We start from the raw sequence: 22,755 nt of genomic DNA, 5'->3' as shown, positions 1-22,755 counted from the left end.
CAATTACCTCTCGAGGTGGTGAGTGCTCTAACACTGGAAGCCTTCAGGAGAAACTTAGACAACCACCTGGCAGATATCCTTTGATCTGTATCCCTGCGCTGAGCAGGGGTTTGGACTTGATAGCCTTACAGGCCCCTTCCAACTCAATGATTCTGTGATTCTATGATAGAGATTGTCAGTCAATCACTGGTTAATGTTATCATGCTACGACATTTTTATAATACTTCAGATGTGCTCAATACAATAAGATGCCTTTGTTCCAAAAGCATCTGGCTCTTATTTTGGTTGTTTTGATGTTTTTGGTCAATTTGTGGGCATTTGTTCTAGATGGTCCCCTTCTACTTCATCGTTTGCAGAGAGTCTTGGATCCATTGACCGGTTCTTAGTGCCCTCCCTGTTTCTGTTGCTGTCATATTGGACCAGTATCTCTCTCTTTCTTTCTCCTAGATGTAGTACAAGAAAAGAGTTTTCCCCTTGAGTAAAACACAAGAGACCTTCTTCTTACCTTGTGTAGTATGGATCGATCGCTCAGCGCACAGGCCCACAGGTCTCTCTTTGAATCTCCCTTAGCCCCTAGAGACTTATAAAGAGGGTGGCAAAGTGAGCATCCTAAGATCACGTTGAAACCAAAGCAGGATGTCCTGCTTGGAAGATATACTACAGAGGAAATGCCAGCAGGACATGGCAATGAATCACAGACAGGTAGAGAACATAGAAGCCAGAAAGTATATTTGCTGTTACTTCAAATTCTCTAAAATGGCTCTTTGTTCCTAATCTACCTCTGCATTTTTGCCTGTTTCCTGATCGCTGTGTGTGAGTTCAATGTGTGTAGAAACTGCTTGTTCCCCACAAATCCACATTCTCCCTGGCTTGTTTGTTGTACACACTGCATGCCATAAATTCTAATCGTTCCTGTTTTTGAGGAATAACTACTATTTTGGCTTATCAAAGATATCCTGTTAAAATCATATTCCATGTCAGCTACTGTAGGTTTTAATTTTATTCTGTTTTTTTTTCAGAGTTAAACAAAAGAAGTTCAAGATTCCATTGAAAAAAATCTTGCTGTATAAGTAAAGTACCTTACTGAAAATTAAAATCACAAGCTGAGGGAAATGTGGACCTCACAAATATATTTTACAATATTATCCCTCCAGGCATGCAAAGCTTTCAAGACTACATGCCTGAGATATTGATTATGCACATGAAGCCACGCTGACCAGGAGGTACTTGCAGACGAAATGTGTAACTTTCTGTAGCAATATTTGGTGAGGCACCAGTGTGCATGCTAAGTAGACCCATTTGAGTTCAGCTACAGAGGAGTGGGCTCACTGAAATCCCATAAATTCAATGGCCCGGCTGTAAAATAATCTACTACACTAAGTCATAGGAATTTAGTCACTGCTGTTGTTGAAATTCTTAATAAACAGATACTTGTGATCTATCAGTTTCCAGCTACACATTTGTTTTCCCCACAACTGCATAGTTTGTGTCTAACTGCATACTAAACCAACAACAACAACAACAACAACCAAGCAGTTGGAGGTGAGGCTGTTAGCAAAAGGTGTACAAGTAAAAGCAACAGAGGCCTCTTCTAGGTTTACTACCACTTAGGAAAGTGTGAAGGAAAGAGGAGAAGGGGACAACAGAGGACGAGATGGATGGACAGCGTCACCGAAGCAACCATCATGAATTTGGCCCAACTCCGGGAGGCAGTGGAAGACAGGAAGGCCTGGCGTGCTCTGGTCCATGGGGTCACGAAGAGTCGGACATGACTTAACGACCAAACAACAACAATTTACCTCAAAGTGTCTGACTTACAAAAGAAGGACCATCTCATGCCTACCAGATTGTATCACCCCACTGTGATAATTTTCAAATAAAATAATTATGAAATGAAACACTACACATTGGAACTGGTATGCAAAAATTTTATTCTCGTTTACATATATATGTATTTAATAGTGCAAAAAGATACTACTAGCTTGCTGGGCAGTTAAGGTTTGGAAAGGCAACAAGAAATGCAAGGGAAGGACAGAATCATGGAAGGAAAAGGATTATATTTAACTCATAAAAACGGGGGTAAATGGAGAACTTTCTTGCGACTCAGAAAGAAGTCCTCATAGGAAAAACAAGGATAATGGCGCCGTTCTTCAGATCTGGCCTTCGTCATAGTGTACAGGCTTCCCACCTCTACAAGCAATGATGATGAACCTCTGTGATCTGTTCTCACTGTAGTTACAAGGTGGGCGTGTTGAGCCCCCTTTTAGTTTGCAGGATGTGACTGAGAATTGCTTACGACTACGCCGCAAATTATTGCCATGAGCTTGCCCTCCAGAACCACACACGCCTATGATTTGTTTCTTGGAGGCGTGGACAAAGGAATTCACTGCCTTGCACTGAGGTTTGGTCATCCCGCGTCTTTGCATCATGGTGTTACAATAACGGTTGCCGACATTGCTCTTGGGATTATCATAGTGTTGTCGTAGGAATGTCTGATAGTCGGCGGCATAGGACCCTAGGATCAAAACCATAGCCAGGAGCACAAAGAGAACAGGGCCGGATCCTTTGAAAGCCATTCTTGGGACTCTTGGACTGAGAAGACTCCTGTGAGGAAAAGAGAGAGAGAGAGAGAGAGAGAGAGAGAGAGAGAGAGAGAGAGAGAGAGAGAGAGAGATATGGATGTGTAAAGGCTTCCACTTACCAGCAGAGGGAGCGAGTGTGTGAATTGAAAAATCAACTTATTATTTCACATTCACGTGGCTTCAAATGTGTGCCAAAAACACCCAGCATTGGGTCACCATTATTCAGAATATGCTGAGAATTTGGCTAAAGAATGGTGCAATCATCTCAAGGCTGGCCAATGAACTTTCAGAGCAAAATTCTTCCCAGGAGGAAAAAAAAAATCCCTGAGGTCACATTGTTTGAGATAAATAATAATAATCATGTTCCACCAAGTCAATTCTGACTTATGGAGACCTTCTCCAGGGTTTTCCGGGTACAGAGTATTTAGAAGTGGTTTACCATTCCCTTTTTTTTAAAGGGAGCATTCTGGGACTGTGCAGCTTGCCCAAGGCCACACAGGCTGGCTCTTCACTTAGAAAGTACAGTAGTAGGGAATCAAATCCCCAACTTTTGGCCCTGCAGCCACATACCTAAACCACTGACCTACCCAGCCAGCTTATTGATTGAAAAGGCTCACCATAATTACTAACTCAGCAAAGATGCATCCAATACAGGCTCTAATTATACAACCAACCTGCCCCATTCATAATTTCTTGCAGGGATCCAGACAGCACCATCTTTAGTTTGTACCTGTTCCCACCAAATCCTCTGTATTTTCCTACTTTCTTCAATTTTTGAAAAGTAAAAGATAACATTTCATTTGTTTCAATGTAGTTTTGTCACTGATATTAAAGTATATGCTGCAGCCAACTTTTTAGCAATCTTCTGTGTCAGAACAATGCAAGGCAGGCAGCTTTAATGCAACTGAATTTATTTCCATCCGTTTCTGGGGAGTAAGTCCCTCAGGAGCAACAGATGAATAAGGGAAATTGGTGCTAAGAACACTCTTGACACCAGAGGGTAAACTGCTATTGAACTGGGAGACCTGGCTCAGAAAACAGTCTCTTACAGGAATTAAGTTTGCTGCTGTGAATTAGGAATATAGTGTTTTCAAAGTAAACAGACATAAGACTCTGTGACTCAGCCTATAAAAGTATTAAGAGACAATAGGTCTCTTCAGACAGTCATGGCCTTCTTATTAGGAAAGATACTTACCTCATGGGGTAGAAAGTAAAGGGTGGCAATTGATACGGCTACCCCTCACTAGTCGCAAGACACTGGTGATTTCTGTGCAAGCCTTCTTTTCTGTTGAACAAAGGCTGCACCAGCATAGAAACATCTGGCGTCCAACTGTCCAAGGCCCACCTGGCCTGGAGAGCGTTTGTCTGACAGCAGAGCATTGTGGCTGTTGCGGTTGTGGAGACTGCCTTGGTCACAAGGAGTCTTTGTGGTTGCCTGATTCATAATGCCTGACTCTGAGGAAAGACCCCCCTCAACACGAGACTTTCGGATGAAGCTAGTGGTGAAAAGAACAGGGTGGAGGCGGCACTGAAGAATGAGCCTGTGTCCCTCTGCTTGCGATGGTGAGACACCATTGCCCATCTTCAAGTGGGTCTGCCCACAAAGAGGAAGAGTGGGGACAAACACACTAGCTCTACTCTGCTTCTGTCGTGGTCCTCATCGACTCAGGCTTGGGAGAGACTTCGCTATCCATTGAGGCTCTCTACTAAATTAAGATTTTTTAAAAAATGATTAAAGAGATCCAGTCAATAAGCATACAGTTGTCGAAGGTTGGAAGCCTTTGCAATTTATAGCAGGAACAAATATCTATAAGGATGGATCCAATCCATAACAATTCATTGGAGTAAAGTTCTTACAGAGAGGCTGAAACCGTTTGCTTGGTGTAGAAAGTTGCAATTAGAAAGTAGACACATTTAATCAGTGGGGATTTGGTAAGTTGATGCCTCTATAAGTTCCAGTGATTCAACAGGTCTACTCTAATTGTGACTTACTATGCTAAGTAACAGGGTTGCAGCCAGAGTTTGAAAAGGATCCCAAGAATGATAACCTTATATTTATTTCCGCTTATCTAGATTTCTTTTACTGTAAATGAATATAGAATCAACTGAATATAGGGACAAGGGAAGAGAGTATTTTTTTTTTTTAAAAATCTGTTTTCTATAACTTACCCTGATCTGTCTTGAAAAGGATATCGTCCCAAAGTTCAGGTGGAGGCAGAAATCTTTCTCAGATGCCTTCTTAAGCAAAGCACCTTGGTGTATAAATACTTTTCTAGAGATGGGGAAGGAACAGAAGAGAGGAAGAAGAAGCCCAACCCCCCCTCTCTCTCACACACACACACTCACAAACAACACACACACACACACACACACATACACAGAGAGAGAGAGAGAGAGATGGGATGAATTTCAGAACAAAAAACCACATGGGTGGCACAAGATGATACTAACTTTCTGGCAATTTAAATGTTCCAAACCTCTGGAGTCCTCCAGGTGTATTAGACTACACCTTTCATCATTCCAAGCTAATGGCTGGTGTGATGGGATTTGTAATGGAACACATTTCAGGATGCTAGGCTTGGAAAAGGTAAGGGTAGGGGAGGCTGTGAGATTTCTTTCAGAGAGAAAGCATCCAGAATCTCAACTCACAGACATTTTTTAGCCTTCCAAGAAAATGCCCTTTGTTGTTGTTTAGTTGTTAAGTCATGTCTGACTCTTCATGAACCTGTGGACCAGAGCATGCCAGGCCCTCCTGTCTTCCACTGCCTCCCGGAGTTGTGTCAAATTCATGTTGGTCACTTCATTGACACTGTCCATCCATCTCGTCCTCTGTTGCCCCCTTCTCCTCTTGCCTTTACTCTTTCCCAACATCAGGGTCTTTTCCAGGGAGTCTTCTCTTCTCATGAGATGGCTGAAGTACTGGAGCCTCTGCTTCAGGATCTGTCCTTCCAGTGAGCACTCAGGGTTGATTTCCTTCAGAACGGATAGTTTTGATCTCCTTGCATTCCAGGGGACTCTCAAGAGTCTCCTCCAGCACCACAGTTCAAAAGCATCAATTATTTGGCGGTCAACCTTCTTTATGGTCCAGCTCTCACTTCCATACATCACTACTGCCCCATGCCCTACCATGGGCCAATTCAGTGAAATAGGATCCCAAGTAATGACAGATTCTAAGCAGGTGCAAAGAGAAAGTATTTTATCAAACAATATAATGTACAATAGGTGCTGTACAGTTTCCAACATTCTCCAGAACCGTCCTGCAGAGTTGTTCCTGGCCACTTGGGCACCCAGGGCAAGCAGCATCAAATCACTGTGCCTGTAGGCTTGGACATGAAAAAGGAGAAGAGGTTTGGCAAGCTCTAAACAAATACCAGCATGCAGTTAGACAGTCAGCAGTGGGTTGGGGGCTATCCCCGTGTTTTGCATCAAGTGTTATATATATGGCTATATGCCTCTTGGGCAAAAGTCATGGGTGTGTCCTCGTTGCATGGAGTTCCAGGAACCCAGGGAATGGGTTCACTCTCTTGAAATCTTGGCTATGGATTGGGAGAAGCAGAGACACAGAGAGAGAGGGACGACGGTGAGATTTCCAGAGTCCTTCAGGCATCGTCCCACCTACAGACAAGCAACTCCTCAGCTGTTGGGATTGGAAGTCTCCGGGCTGGACAACACCAATCTGGAGAAGAGGGAAATCATCCCCTAGAGCAGTGGTCCCCAACCTTGGGCCTCCAGATGTTCTTGAACTGCAACTCCCAGAAGCCTTCACCACCACCTCTGCTGGCCAGGATTTCTGGGAGTTGAAGTCCAAGAACATCTGGAGGCCCAAGGTTGGGGACCACTGCCCTAGAGGAGATCCCTTCTAGAGGGGACGGGCCTCTACACAGTTGCACTGAGGATACTCCTTGTGGAGAAGGGGGAAGGGGGCTTCTGGTAATGGGCAATTCGATTGTCAGGAACATAGAGTGAGGGGTGTGTGACTGTTGTGAGGACTACATGGTGATTTGCCCGCCTGATGCAAAGGTTGCGGACATCACGTCTCGTCTGGATAGGCTGGTAGAAAGTGCTGGCGACGAGGTAGCAGTGGCGGTGCATGTCGGCCCCAACAATGTGGGGAGAGGTAGCCATGAGGTCCCGGAGGCCAGATTTAGGTTGTTAGGGAGGAAGCTCAATGCCAGGACCTCAAAGGTGGCATTTTCGGCTGCCTGTTCCACATGTAGGGCCACCTAGGCAGGTGGAGCTCAGGGGTCTCAACACGTGGATGAGACAATGGTGTCAGGGGGAGAGATTTAGATTCGGCACTGGGGAACGTTTTTGGGACAAGCTGGGCCTGTACAAGAGGGACGGGCTTCACCTGAATGAACATGGAACCAGACTGCTGGCGTGTAACATTAAAAAGGTGGCAGAGCAGCTTTTAAACTGAATCTTGGGGTAAAGCTGATAGGAGCCGAGTGCCATTCGGTTTGGGACTCCTCGTCCCTCTGGAATGAGGGTGGAGAGGGTAGAGAACCACAAAGTGATGACAGTGTAGGGATTAGGACTGGGAGAGTGATGGGATGGGATAGTTCATCCACTGGAAGGAGAAGCTGTGAGGAAGAAAGAAACAAACAGGCAGCCCTTCTTGGGGGACCCCGTACGCAGGTGCTTTTATGCAAATGCCCGAAGCGTCCGAGCAAGGATGGGACAGCTGGAACATTTGGTGGCTAGGGATGACATTGATATAGTGGCCATAACAGGAAACCCGGTGGAATTCGGAGAACCAGTGAGAAACCGCAATCCCAGGCTATAAATTCTATAGGAGTTTATAGGGAGGGGCGGAGGTGGGGCGGCCATCTAGGTCAAAGAACGGGTAGAATTCAGCAGAATGGAGATGGACAGCAGGTCTGACTCCATCATAGAATCGCTGTGGGTTAAACTACCAGACTCAAGGAGTGATGTGATAGTGGGGGGGGGGGGTTGCTATCATCCTCCAGATCAAAAACATGAGGGGGACCTTGCAATGAGGAGACAAATCAGGGAGGTGTCCAAGAAGGACAGGATTGTAATCATGGGGGACTTCAATTATACGATTCCTCACATCAACAGGGCCAGGTCAGGAAAGAGAGGCTGGGTTTTTTGACGTGCTAAATAACTGTCCCTTGGAGCAACTTGTCATGGAGCCCACCACAGGACTGGTGACTCTGGATTTAATACTGTGTGGTACTCAGGACCTGGTTATGGATGTGAATGTCACTGAGCCACCAGAGAATAGTGAGCATGCTGCAGTCTCTTTTGCCATGCAGATCTGACACAAAAACTCTTGATTTCTGAAGGGCGGACTTCCCTCAGTTGAGGAAGCTAGTTAGAAAGAAGTTGAAAGGTAAAAAGAATCCAGTCTCTCCAGAGTGCATGTACCCTGTTTAAAACAATGGTAGTAGAGGTCCAGCGGAAGTGTATACCACAAAGAAATAAGGGCCCAACTAAGTCCAAGAGGGTGCCGGCATGCTTAACGAGCGGAGTTAGAGAGGCTTTGAAGGTCATGGAGTGGTCCTTCTGTAAATGGAAAAGGTAAAGGTAAAGGTTCCCCTTGACAATTTTTGTCCAGTTGTGTTCGACTCTAGGGGGCGGTGTTCATCCCCGTTTCCAAGCCATAGAGCCAGCGTTTGTCTGAAGACGATCTTCCGTGGTCACATGGCCAGTGCGACTTAGACACAGAACGCTGTTACCTTCCCACCGAAGTGGTCCCTATTTATCTACTTGCATTTGCATGCTTTTGAACCACTAGGTTGGCGGGAGCTGGGACAAGCAACGGGCGCTCACTCCGTCGTGTGGATTCGATCTTACGACTGCTTGGTCTTCTGACCCTGCAGCAAATGAGGAAAATAAAATAAAATAAAATAAAATAAAATAAAAAAAAATAATAAAAAGGAACACAAACTCTGGCAAAAGAAATGTAGGAAGATGATAGGGAAGGCAAAGAAGGACTTTGAGGAATGTATTGCCAGCAATAGAAAGGGGAATAATAAAAGCTTCTTCAGATATGTTAGAAGCAGGAAACCTGCCAGAGAAGCGGTTGGGCCTCTGGATGGTGAGTGAGGGAAAGGGGAAGTAAAGGGGGACTTGGAGACTGCAGAGAAATTGAATGAGTTCTTTGCATCTGTCTTCTCGACAGAAGACCTTGTTCAGATTCTGCTGCCCAAATAATGAATTAGATCAGATATAGGTTAAAAGAAAGGACATTTTAGAGCTAATTGATAAACTGAAGATCAATAAGTCACCAGGACCAGATGGCATCCACTCAAGGGTTAATCAGGAACTGAGGAATGAAGTTACTGATCTCTTAACTAAACTATACGACTTGTCCCTTAAAGTGGCCACAGTGCTAGAGGACAGGAGGATAGCACATGTCATGCTGGTCAAAAGGAAAGGAGGGGGGACCCGGGAAACTACAGGTCGATTAGCCTAACCTCTGTTCCCAGGGAAGATGGTGGAAAGCCTCATCCAAAATAAAATCTTAAAAGAAGATTTTATCTTCTTGTTGTGGGAAAATCAGCCTGGCTTCTGTGAGGGCAAGTCTTGCCTCACAAACTTTTTAGAATTCTTTGAAAAGGTCAACAGGCATGTGGAGGTGGGCGAACCAGTGGATATTGTCTATCTGGATTTTCTGAAGGCGTTTGACACGGTCGCTCACCAAAGGCTGCTGAGAAAATTCCACAGTCAGGGGATAAGATGGCAAGTCCTCTTATGGATTGAGAATTGGTTCAGAACCAGGAAACAGAGAGTAGGTGTCAAGGGGCAATTTTCACAATGGAGAGAGGTGAAGAGCGTTGTGCCCCAGGGATCTGTCCTGGAACCGGTGCTTTTCAACGTGTCCATCAATGACCTGGAGGCAGGGACAAGCAGTGGGGTGGGGAAGTTCGCAGATGACACGAAACTTTTCCAGGTGGTGAAGACCAGAAGGGATTGTGAAGAGCTCCGGAGGGATCTCTCCAAATTGGGAGAATGGGAAGCAAAATGGTAAATGTGTTTCAATATAAGAAAATGTAAAATAATGCACATTGGGGCAAAAAAATTTAATAATCATCAAAACTTTATTTATCTGCTGATGAGTTCTGAGCTGTCCGTGATGGATCAGGAAAGAGATCTTGGTGTGATGGTGGACAACTTCATGAACGTGTCAACCCAGTGTGCGGCGGCAGTGAAGAAGGCCAGTTCCATGCTAGGTATGATTTTAAAAGGGAATTGAAAGTAAAGCAGCCAACATTCTAATGCCACTGTACAAAATAATGGTAAGGCTGCACCTGGAGTGTTGTGTACAGTTCTGGTCGCCGCATCTCAAAAAAGACATTGTGGAACTGGAAAAGGTGCAGAAGAGAGTGACTCAAATGATGACTGGGCTGGGGCACCTCCCTTATGAGGAAAGGCTACAGCATTTGAGGCTCTTTTGTCTAGAGGAAAAGCGCCTGAGGGGGGACATGGTTGAGATGTATAAAACTATGCAGGGGGTGGATAAAGTGGATAGAGGGAATCTCTTTTCCCTCTCACGCAATACCAGAACCAGGGAACATCCACTCCAATTGAGTGTGGGGAGAATTAGAACAGACAAAAGAAAATATGTCTTTACTTAGTGTTTGATTAGTCTGTGGAACTCCTTGCCACAGGATGTGGTGATGGCATCTGACCTAGATGCCTTTCAAAGGAGATGGGATAGATTCCTGGAGGAAAAGTCCATCACAGGTTATAAGCCATGATCCAGGCTTAAAAGGATGGTACCTCAAAATGCCAGATGCAGGGGAGGGGAGACAGCAATCCAGTTGTCGCGTGGGCTCCCGGAGGCCTCTGGAGGGGCCACTGCAAGAGATAGGAAGCTGGACTAGATGGGCCTTTGGCCTGATCCAGCAGAGCTCTTGTGATGTTTTTACGTTGTGCCCTCCAAAAAGAGGGAGAAAGTTTGAGCTTTCAGAAAAAGAGTCCTGAAGTGGGCTCCATATGGCTGTCAATGAAGAGGTAGCTTTGCCTCTATATTCTAGTGCCTCCTAAATTTTGGCTCCTCAAGGCAAAGCCCCAGCCTCTGCAGTTTAGCTATATCTACTCATAAACAGGCCGGCTAGTTCTCCAAAAGCAAAACAAAGGGGAGCTTGAATGAATGCTTCAGGCCATAAATGGCCCCACAGTTAGGTCTAGTGGAACGACTGATTATGATGGTTTATGGATGTTGACTTACATCCCATCACTGGACCTGGGGTTACATAAACACATTTCTGTTCCAAATAAGGGAAACCACAGACTGAACAAAATTTTCACAACTCTGAGAGGGTGGGCTGTGAGGATTTGCTCAAGGTGGAGAAAGTATTTCACCAGTTTGTGTGTACATGGAAGTGTTAATGAAAGAGGAAAACAACTATCTGAAAACAAATATCTTAAGCCCATATAAAACCATATAAGGTTACTCCAACAGAAGCACAAATGCTTTTATGTTTTGGGAAGCGTGCCTTATATCCTCAGAAATCACAGGTCACTAAATTGGTTCTCTTCTCTTCTGTCCTTCACTTTTGACCATTGGTGGGGATGTAGAGAAGAGGATTTGTAACAAGAAAACCAGATTCTTTTAAAAACATACATATGTGCTTGTGGCTCTCTTTTATTGTGAATTATTGTCAAGTGCATTTTAAAAGTGTTCATTTGGGGTTTTTTTCATCTGGTTACAGTTGTTTGTTTGTTTATAACCTGTATTTCTCGCTGACAGTATGAAAGGCAGTTGACAACTATGCTGAAAATCAGGTGCAACTAAAAAAAAATACAGACAATTTCTAAAACAGTCTCTCCTCCTCTGCCATTTTGAAAGCCGCCTTGGGTTCTTGATTTGGAATAGAGGTAAGAGAGAAATGAAATGAAACCAAACATGGACAGGAAAAAATGCAGTTTTTTAAATATTTTGTTTGGTTCGTTTAAAAGAAAGGATATAATTACTGTTCTCTTCATTTGTCTATGAATAAAAAGCTCCATAATCATAATTTTGATCATCCATACAAGATTGGGTTAGCTGGAAGTCGAGTCATGGCAAGTGAAAGAAGTCCAGTTGCCATGACTCAACTTCCAGATAACCTCGTATTTGGTCTTCCTCTTTTCTTGCTGCCTTCCACCTTTCCCAGCATTATTGTCTTTTCCAGAGAATCCTGGAAATGGTACTGTACAGTATTATGAATAGATGACATTATAATACCCATATTACTATGAGGTAATGCATGCCATACTCAGACCGGTGCTGGTCCGTGGCCATGGCAGGACCAGGCCACGGAGAGAGATTCCCACCCCCCGCACCCAGTCCAAGTACGCATGACCCACCACTCACATGCACGGGTGCCCCGCCCACCTATGAGCGTGCCTCTCCCCTCAGCGAGCACGCCCCACCCCTTTGCGCATGCGCATGAGCGCGCTCTGACCCTCCATGAGCATGCCCCACTCCTCCGCGAGTGCACCCCGCCCACCCTGAGTGTGATGGAGTGCCCCACCCCCCCAACCAGTCCACGATTCAGAAAAGGTTGGGGACCACTACAATAGGCCATCTAAATTCTTTTACATAGTTCTGTCACCAGTATAATTAGTGGCCTTTAGCTGCCATTTTGTCTGCTGAGTGCTACCTTCCCTGTGTTCCCAAATGACATATCATGATAACACCATTCTGCCGCAGCAAAACGGCAGCCTCTGTTGATCAGTGGAGGCAGCCACTTGTGTCTGGTGCTCCTGGGGTACGTGTAGCTAACAAAAGTCTGTGTGCAGAAAAGAAAGGACCGGAAGACACTGCCTCGCCCCCACCCTCTTTCCCCACCTAAGTTCCTAGACACCAAAATTTCTGAAATTTGTCCTTCCACCTCAATAAAAAAAAATGGAATCCTCCTCTTCATAAGTCACTGACGAAGCTGCAAAAGCATTTGTGCGCACACGTAAAGATTATTGTCTCAATATTATTTGAAATCTGTGCATTAGAAAGAAGAGTATTTCCCCTTTATTTTTATGGAAATTATGCTCAACAGTATTCAAAAGCAGTCAAAAGAAAGAACCCCAGTTGTTGCCACAGCCTTAGACAACTCCAACCCCACATTTCAGTGAATCTGTTTGATAATCCATTCTATGCACATAAATAGCTTTATTCCACTTCTTCAGAATGAACTAGAATTGAGTCGCCTACATGTCTAGTCTATGCTGAGTGTTGAAAGATTATGCAGATGAAAATATAGGAAGAATCAATGCGAAAAGAAGTGTACAAAGCAGAATCATGAATACAGTGGTGCCTCGCAAGACGAATTTAATTCGTTCTGTGGTTAATGTTGTCTTGCGAAAAATTCATCTTACGAAATATGTTTTCCGATAGGAATGCATTGAAATCTAATTAATGCGTTCTGATGGGCAAAAAAAGTCAGAACAAAGTCAAATTTGGTTTACAAAGGGTTTATTAAGTGCTCTTTAAAGCCATACATGATGATTTCAAAAGTTTCAGTCAAAAAACTGTAACTTTTTAAACATCATAGAAAAACATTTAAAAATCAGCAAACATGAGGCAGGAACAAATTTTGGAAAACATTCATCTTGTGAAGCATGGCCATAGGAACATTTGTCTTGTGAGTCATCAACCCCATCGCCAAAAACATTCGTCTTGCGAGTTTTTTGTCCTGCAGGGCATTTGTCTTGCGAGGCACTACTGTATTGTTTGAAGGATATTAAGGACTACTTTGAAGGAGTAATTTGAATGCAGCACCACATCATAACTTGTATTGGTCGCCCATCCAAAATCAGTGAAGCCATGATAATGCCCAGGCTATGATAAGAAGCTGAAGGAATGTGTGAAGCAACTGTGTAACTACAGTGGGGTCTTGACTTGAGAACTTAATCCGTATTGGAAGGCGGTTCTCAAGTCAAAAAGTTCTCAGGTCAAATCTGCTTTTCCCATAGGAATGCATTGAAAACCATTTGATCCGTATCTGCTCTTTTCCGTCCATAGAACTAATGGGAAGCTGCTATTCCGTCTTCGACCACTAGAGGGGGATATTTTGTTTCTTTTTTTCTTAGGTCAAGAAAGGTTCAGGGAAGGCAGGGAAAATACAGTCCAGGCAGTACCAGGCAGTCCGAAGACTGTCTCCCAATCCACTCTCTAAACGCTGGGAGGAGTGAGGAAGCAGACAGGCACCCTTTTCACTGGCCAACAGTTAAGTGAAAGTTCAAATTTTGCACTTTCCCTGCCTCCCACGTGGTTTTTTTTTCCAGTTCTTAACTCAAATCTAAGTACTTACGTCAAGTCAATATTTTCCTATGAGAGCGGTTCTTAAGTCAAAATGTTCTTAACTCGAGCCGTTCTTAAGTCAAGACCCCACTGTAATTCTGCTAATTCTCTTGACCAAGAGAAATAGGAATCTCTCAGGCAAACATGGTTTAGAAGAGTTACAGGACATTAATATTCATTTCATATGCTATCCTGCCAAGATTTTACAAGAAAACAAGTTGTACTATCCTTCAGCTTAGCTTTTTTCTATCCAGAAGAAGCAAATGAGACTTGCTTCGCCCCAGCCTCAAGCCAGCCAGTTTGAGATACATTTATTAAAACAGAAAAATAAAAAATAAAGCCACGAGCGTTCTGAAGACTATTCAAAGGACATCTCCACTCACTTTAACCTCACAAGAACATCAAGACTAGTTGAAGCGAAAGATTACTTAGTGAGCTTTTATGACCAAGACAGGATTTTAATTAAAGGACGGTCATTCTTCAAGAAATCACACTGTTTGGCTTGTTCATGCTTCAAATGTCACATGATTTCATGAGGCTTTCATGTCCCCTTCAATAAAACTCAGCTTTAAATCCAGTCCAGAAAGCCAAACAATTCTGGCCAGTCCCTGAGCCAACACAGTTTGGGGTTTTCACAAAAAGAGGTTTATCTTTGTCCTATCATTAGCAAACAAAGAAGAGTTTATTTACAGGGGAAATGTTTCATCTTAGCTCAGCTCAGGCATACTTTAAAAAGGGAGATTATGGACACCGGGGTGGTGGTGGTGAATCCACTTTTTAATTTACAGGGATGGTCTTGTTGAACCAACAAAAGCATGACTAGGGAGAAGATTTTAAACCACACTCCAAAAATTCATTGCTCTTGCCTGTAAGAGCTAGGAAATTCATACACGTACAGTGGGGGCTTGCTTAACGATTGCCTCGCTTAACGAAGAAATCGCTGTGCAATTAGGTTTTTGCTGTTGCTTTTGCGATCGCAAAATGATGGTTTAAATGGTTTTTTTTTCGTTTAAGAATGATCGGTTCCCTGCTTTGGGAACCGATTTTTGCTTTACGCCAAGCAGCAAACAGCTGATCGTCGGGGTTCAGAATGGCCGCTGGCTGAAGAAAATGGGCCCCCGCTGTTTTCTAGGACAGATTCCTCGCTTTACAGGCACCGAAAATGGCCGCCGTATGGAGGATCTTCGCTGGACGAGCAGGTATTCAGCCCATTGGAATGCATTGAAGAATTTTCAATGCATTTCAATGGGGTTTTTAAATTTCGTTTGAAAATGTTTTCCCTCTACAGCGATTTCGCTGGAACAAATTAACATCGTCAAGCGAGGCACCAATGCACCAGACAACCTGGGATATGAGGTGCATTTAAAATAGAATGAGTCAGCAAAAGCTACCAGATGGTATCACAGCTCCACCCAGACACACTGTGTGGACAGGGCTTTATAGTACTGTCAGAGACTTGCTGGAATCTTATTGGTGTTTGCATAAAGGGTGGACAACTAATTGTAGTTAATTGTTGAGGTGGCGGGGTGCAACTCATTTGCCCAATTGGGCATATGACCAGGCACAGAACTGGGGCACGTTCCAGCACCACCTGAATTAGCCACAGCAAGCTACACAAATCTTACATGAACACCAATAGGATTCTGGCTGATATGTTTGCTTGTTTGATGACAGACAGTACAAAAATATTTTCAATGCACACTCTTTAAAGAAATTATTGAAGCAAGCTAAGACATTCCTGCCCGGTATATGGACTCACATGCCGTTATAGTTGCTATCAATGATCGTTTCGCAGCCACCATGCACAAGCGCCCGTAGAGTCATGGCTGTGGCCTACATCTTGTTGGATGATGCTGGGACATAATGGCATAATGACACAATGGCCCTGTTACTTGCTAGCATTGCCGGTTTGCAAGGGGAGATCCCTGTTACAGAGGCCTCACTTACATTTATGAAAACAGGTTTTGGGTAAAATTGAGGAGGAAAAAAAGGCAAACATCATTATGCAAGTGGTCAACTGAGTCATCAGTTGAGTCTGAGTCACTGAAAAAAAGAACAAACAACTGGAATTTGAGTCGAGTCACTGAAATTTGACTTGACACCAACTCCTGCAACTCATGTCCCCATTGCTGAATAGAGAGGACACACAGTACGTAGTACCCTTTCAAGTATTTCTTCTTTGTAAGGAACATTGCTCTGGTTAAATAGTTATCCTCTTAATATAAAGTTGCCATAATGTTGATCTTCTTAATGCCTCCATCCTGCCAGTTCCTCTCTGTTAACTGGCAGAAAAGCCTGTGTAACAGGAAAGTAGCCAGTGAATGTTCTCCGCCTTCCTCTTCCGCATAGTTTAATTCATCCCAGATGTTCTTCATATATATATATTTATAACACACGCATACAATACACACACATATCCATTCTGTGGTTTATAAACACAAGGGTGCTGATCATTGTCAAGAATGCAGCTTCTTTTATCCGAGTGTTATATCATTCCCGGTGCTGCAAAGGGAGGAATCTCTCTGTAGAAATAAAATAAAATAAATAGAGTTAGAATCTCCTGGGAAAAAGAAGCTGGATTTCTCTCCAACCCATTTCATTTCTCTCTGTGTGGTTGAATTTTTGTTATGTTTCCCGCCCCTTCACGAGCAGAGTCTCTCGTTTCTCCCAGGAGGTCCGGATTGCAAAATATTTTGGCTACTAAGGATTTTTTCTCAGAACTTGACCTCCTCCCATGTTACAGTCTTGGCAAAACAAAGCTCTCCAGAATAAGAAAAGCAGTTTCAGCGAGAGAAGTACGCTTTTATTTTTTTGTCTTCTGCTCCGCAAGGCAGGCGGGAAGTGCGAGGATTGGGACCTGGAGCGGCAGGTGAGTTGCTAGGAGTGAATGGATGGGCAGTTGGTGTTGTTGGTGGCATGCTGGTGGGAAGGAAAAGCAGAAGAACTGAATTAGAGGGTTGGAACAAAGCACAGAGGCCATTTTATACACCCCCGTTACTTAATGCACTTTATAATACCAGATGCAATAATATCCTAGATCATCATCTCCTTAGCTTCCCACCATAGATGGAAGGTCCACCAACCACCCAAGGCAGTCTGTTCCAACACTGAATAGTATTTATTTACCACAAAAACGTTTTCCTAATGTTTAGCTGAAATCTGTTTCCCTGCATTTTCTACCCACTGGCAAGTAAGAGCACGGTTCCGCCCTGTGTGATAATTTCTCCAACTCTCTTCTTGTTGTCCTCTTCTTCCTTTGCTTCCCCCTTCCTCTCCTTCTTCCCAGCCTTTATTCCCGGAGATCCCTAACTCTCTCACACATTTCTTCTATTAAAATACAATCTGTCTGAGAGATTCTTTTTCTGGCACTCCACATCTAGAACCAACAAGTTAAGGGAGTGGTAACTGATGAAATTATGTGGTGGTGCTGCGGGTTAAATCGCAGAAGCCTCTGTGCTGCAGGGTCAGAAGACCAGCAGTCGTAAGATCGAATCCATGTGACGGAGTGAGCTCCCGTCGCTTGTCCCAGCTCCTGCCAACCTAGCAATTCGAAAGCATGTAAAAATGTGAGTAGATAAATAGGTACCACCTTGGTGGAAAGGTAACAGCATTCCGTGTCTAGTTGCGCTGGCCACGTGACCACAGAAACTGTCTTTGGACAAATGGTGGCTCTACGGCTTGGAAACAGGGATGGGCACCGCCCCCTAGAGTCATACACGACTGGACAAAATGTCAAGGGGAACCTTTACCTAACTGATGAAATGGCTTGTTCAGTGGTAGTGCCGCAAGGCTTAGAAAAAGTCTTTTTTGGACTGAAGCTCCCGGAATCACCCAGCCAATATGACCATTGGCTGAATGATTCTGGGATTTATAGAGTAACTTTTCTCTGCTCTGTGTTATCTCAGTAACAGTAGGTTTTCCTCAAGTAAGTCTATCCAGCTTGACCACTCTGTAACTCCTTTGACTTGTCCACAAGTTAAGATATTTTAAATTTTAATAACAGATGACTGACCTCTTCTTTGTGTAATGTATTTAAAATGATTTTTTTGGCTTTCAGAAGAATCATTTTCTACAGAATTCCCACTGCAAGCTACTTCGAAAGAAAAACAAAAGGTATACAATAAGATACGGATGGCTACTGGATTATCCCTCCAGTATGATCACAGTCTCAATATTAATCTTTATTGTACTGTTATAAACAAAATGTTACACAGAGAACATACAGTGGTGCCTTGCATAGCAATGTTAATCGGTGTGGCAAAAATCGCCGTTAACCGAAAACATCGCTATGCGATTTAATAAACCCCACTGAAAAGCATTGAAACCCCTTCAATGTGTTCCAATGGGGGAAAAACTTACCTTTAAGCGAAAATCCTCCACACGGCAGCCATTTTCGCTGCCCGGTAAGCGAGGAATCCGTCCCAAAAAAGAGCAGGTGGCCATTTTGTTTCTGGCAGCCAATGTGGTGGACAACCACATTAGATTTGGGTGAGGACATTTTATTTTGTGTTTTTTTAGGTGAGGAAGGATCCTGCCCTCTTCTGATTTCTTCATATCTGCTTTAGAGATATGACAGCTACCGTGAGATGGTCTTACCAGGGAATTTTAAGAGAATGAGGTTTATCAATCTGGTTTGATCTTCTCTTTAAAAAACCGAACACATAGATGTGAATCAATGTTTCCATAAGCCTCCCTCCATCTTGCTCGTAACTAGAGATGGGCACAAACCGTCAGTTCACATTTCATACGAACAGCTGTTCGGGACTTCCCAGTTCTGCCTCTTCCAGTGGGCACCCACTCAGAGATAGCGCCTAGAGGAGGATGAAAAGGGAATCCAGAGCGCTGCCTCTGAATGGGCACCCAATAGCGGGGCTGGGAAATGCCAAACATGAACTACGAACCAGCACAAAGTATGAATTCGTGCCCATCTCTAATTGTAATGGTCTCAGTTTCTCACCCTGCTGCATTCTGAACTCCCCAAAGCTTTCACTTTAAGCTTGTAGTGCTGTTCAGTCACTCCCTGCCCACAGTGAATGGAGGTAAGAAAATTACCCATTTATCTCAACCTTGTGATCAATAAAACAGCTCGTGATCCCATAAATAGCCTCTCTAGATTATGATCCCTTGTTATACCAGTGCTACGAAAAAAAAATGGATAATAAACTTTCCTTCTCATTATCTTTCTCTGTTATTGTTTTTGCATGTAGTCTCCTAGTAAACGCCTTACCTCTGTCATCACTCTTTTTCCTCTACGGAGCCCACGGTTACCTCTTTTCCCGGATGGCTTTGTGACTTTTTTGAGAACTGAAACTCTTCCCAGAAACTGCACTCTTGATAACCTTCCACCATTAGCTGTTTCTCTCAGCAGTTAGAATGTTTGTGGTATGATACACGACATCATGACAGTTCAGCCTGGAGGAGACAATCGTACCAAAGGGCCATTCACAAAGACAGAGAGAGTGAGAGTGATACAGTCAGACATTGAGTCCTTGCTCGTCCTTAATAGGGCAGATCCACTGGCCAAAATCCTGCTGCATACTTTAGTACACCACACTGGAGTTGACCTATTGAATCAATGGCAATTGGGTGAGTCAACTCATATGTAAGTTTCATTGATTTGAAGAACATACTATGCTAAAGAAAGAGGCAGTTAAGAGTAGGGCCATTTGAACCAATGGAATTTGGTGGAGCTGACTCACCAAATCCCCACTGATTCAATGGCCCAACACTAATAGGATTACTATCCTAAGCAACAGGATCTTGCCAAATGAATTAATGGAATTTACCTAACGGCTGACCCACCATTCAGCAGCTGATTCAAATAATTCACCACAATTAGCCTTTGGATGTAGGTCATTATTTAATACAGATCTACTGCTTGCTTGTACAGGTAGAATTTTTGTCTGTAAATTGCTTTTAAAGAATCTCTCCTCCTCCTCTAGGAGGGGCTGATACCATGGCTCAAATCCCAGGCTGCTCAGTGTTGCTACTCGTGATTGTCCTGCTGGGGCCATTCCCAGCATTCACCCAGAGGGAATCCCGTCACGACAAGTTTCTCCGCCAGCACGTTGACTTCCCAAAGACCAACAGCGAGCTCGATGCAAGGCGCTACTGCAACCTGATGATGCAAAAAAGAGGCATGACCACCACGTTCTGCAAGCCGTCCAACACCTTTATCCACGCGTCTCATTCTGATGTGGACGCCATCTGCAGTGACGGGGGAACCTACTACAGCGAGAATTACTACGACAGCAACAGACCCGTTGCCCTCACTGCTTGCCGTATTGTGGGAGGAAGTTCCCAAAACCCGCCCTGTAGCTACCGAGGCCGAGTCAGCTCTCAGTACGTGCGGGTGGCCTGTCTTAATGGCGAGCCAGTACACTTCAAAACAACTCTTTAGAAGCACAGATGGGAGCATTTATGGAAGCGTTTTTTAGTGTCATCACTGGGGGGTGACACACATTTCTAGCCATTTTAGAATCCAATAGGAATCAGCCATTTCAGCTGCAGTTCACTATTGCCAAATAAACTGCTATCACTTCTTTCTCTCTTTTTATCCAATGCCATTCTTAGGTTTGCACTTTGATGATATGTACGCTACCATGAATTGACTGTCAAGCTTCCTATCCATCCTAAAACCCAGTTTTTCTCTCCCTCCCACCCACTTTCCCCAAATTTCTCCAGTGCTTTCATATCTTCAAGCTTTTCCAGGATCATCCTGAAAAAAGCCCTTGGAACATATCTCGAATACAGAATCTGCAGCCCGTAGGCCACCCAACAACTCTCCAGATTCATTATAGGGAGCTGTGGCACAGAAAATTGTATAACTATCCACAATTTGACAATTGGTCTCCAATAGGAAATACACGGGGGGCATCCCTTTCAATATCAGGTGGCTCTTTCCTGTCCTTGTGATAGAAAGGTGGTATGTGATCCACCAGGCAGTAGACGACATTTAAAGCCACCAGCAAATGGCCAAATTTCTTCAGGGCAAGAATCCCATTGGGATTGCACAGCACAAACCAGAAATCACACCACCAGCGTGTACAATCATAAAATAATGGAGTGTCTGGTGTCTCTCGTGTTATGACACACCCTGTACAGGTGCTCATCTGTTGCATACCCAGTTGTACAAAAAAAAGGTCATCATGAAAATTGCTTGTGCGATCTTCCTCATGTATGTGGCATTTTGGAATAGGATTTCTGCCATGGCATCTAGTCTTGTTCTGTTGAGCTGTGCCAAATTGAAAAGTTGAACAACTAAGTTAGTCCCAGGTTTTTGCATCTATGCCACCCAATCCATCTGTCTGTACAGGTGGGTGTCACTCTCTTAGCTGGAAATCCAATACAACATATTGTTCTTTTTTAGAATGGGTGGAAAGTATTGATATGAAAAATGTGTAGTTTTTCCTCAGGCTGCCAAGTTTAACCTGTATCAGAATGATCTTCTCCTGCTGCTCCATGCAATAAATTGTTTCTGCATCCATGTGTGATGGAATCCTTGTCACGAGGAAGGTGAGTGGGGCATGCAACAAAAAGTTGCAGTGGGGCACACAGCCCATTCATTATCCTAGTCAAATCAGCCATACCAATTTCTACCCACAAGTAAATGTCAATCAACATTGCATGGGTATTCAACATGCTTAGAATTGCTTTTGCATTCTTCCGCCTCCCTCAGGTTTTTGCACCTTAAAGTCTGTGACTCTGTACTTCTGCCAACTCTCAAGCTGGCTAATACCTCCTTGTTAATAGCTACTATTATGCTGACTGCTCAAAGGTCCAGAGTCAAGGAATGAGTTTGTTGTTAACTATTTCTACAAATAGCTAACAACATTGAAGCTGAGCATTGAACCTGAAGCTGAGGCTCCAATACTTTGGTTGTCTCATGAGAAGAGAAGACTCCCTGGAAAAGACCCTGATATTGGGAAAGTGTGAAGGCAAGAGGATCAGGGGAAAACAGAGGATGAGATGGATGGACAGTGTAATCAAAGCGACCAACATGAATTTGACCCAACTCCGGGAGGCAGTGGAAGACAGGAGGGCCTGGTGTGCTCTGGTCCATGGAGTCACGAAGAGTCGGACACGACTTAACGACTAAACAACAAATTTCTACAAATATTAAGGTGTAAGTGAATTGCATAATGTAGTGTCCACCAGTTGTACAAGCCACTACAAGTTTTCAAAATACCTCTCAAACCTCAAAATGTGCCAATATGGCAACACAGGGATATATTGACTGCAACCGCTTGTGAAAGTTGTGTCCATTTGACCACATATGTTGGTTGAGCATTTAGAAATGGGCCAATATACAAACGTTTTTCAAGAGGGAAGTAGGTGATGTAGAAAGTCAGAACCTGGAAACGTGTAAGCCTTGTGATATAACACAACACCTAACAGTGGATAAACAGTGCCTGCTTGGTTTTCATCTTGAACAGGAAAGTCACAAACTGGTTTTAGACATGAAGCTTATATTATATCTTCAAAGCAGGGAACACATTGAATTAAATGTATATTCTCTCCGAAGAGAGAGACTACCCAGATTGAATGTTATCAGTTGGCACAATCCACGTGACATGACACTTCCCACCTAGGAACCTAAAGTGGATATTTCTGATCCTTCCTCTTCATTCAAATGCACCTATATTTTTGGGTTGTATAGAATGTCCATCAAAGTTGCTGTAAGCACTTAAAGCACTCTCTGGGCAGTTTATAATTTAAATATGCAGGCTACACATTACCCAATTGAGTTGGGTACTCAATTAATTGACCTTAGGAGGATGGAAGCAGAGTCGGTCTTGAGCCAGGTCCCTGAGCTGGGGATCAAACTCAGGTTGTGAGCAGAGTCTTCACCGCAGTACTGCAGTTTAATCACTATGCCATTAGGCTCCACTGTAGTATTTCTCCAGGTGTGTCTGGCTG

General features: G+C 43.8%; 2 long non-coding RNA genes across 2 annotated transcripts; one reads left to right on the top strand and one right to left on the bottom strand.

Annotated features, from left to right (window-relative positions):
* Positions 1 to 1,914: 1,914 nt before the first annotated feature.
* Positions 1,915 to 4,976, bottom strand: LOC144583424 (uncharacterized). Its single transcript, XR_013537181.1, has 2 exons — positions 4,752 to 4,976; positions 1,915 to 2,604 (listed from the first exon to the last, which is right to left on the bottom strand). It is a non-coding gene; the product is annotated as an uncharacterized LOC144583424 (long non-coding RNA).
* A 10,883-nt stretch (positions 4,977 to 15,859) lies between these two features.
* Positions 15,860 to 19,912, top strand: LOC144583423 (uncharacterized). Its single transcript, XR_013537180.1, has 3 exons — positions 15,860 to 16,705; positions 17,894 to 17,949; positions 19,779 to 19,912. It is a non-coding gene; the product is annotated as an uncharacterized LOC144583423 (long non-coding RNA).
* Positions 19,913 to 22,755: the final 2,843 nt, after the last annotated feature.

The sequence above is a fragment of the Pogona vitticeps genome, chromosome 6 (assembly GCF_051106095.1).
Source record: "Pogona vitticeps strain Pit_001003342236 chromosome 6, PviZW2.1, whole genome shotgun sequence".
Taxonomy (NCBI): Eukaryota; Metazoa; Chordata; class Lepidosauria; order Squamata; family Agamidae; genus Pogona; species Pogona vitticeps.
The sequence above is the reverse complement of the archived record's forward strand: the minus strand, read 5'-3'. Positions and strand labels throughout refer to the sequence as shown.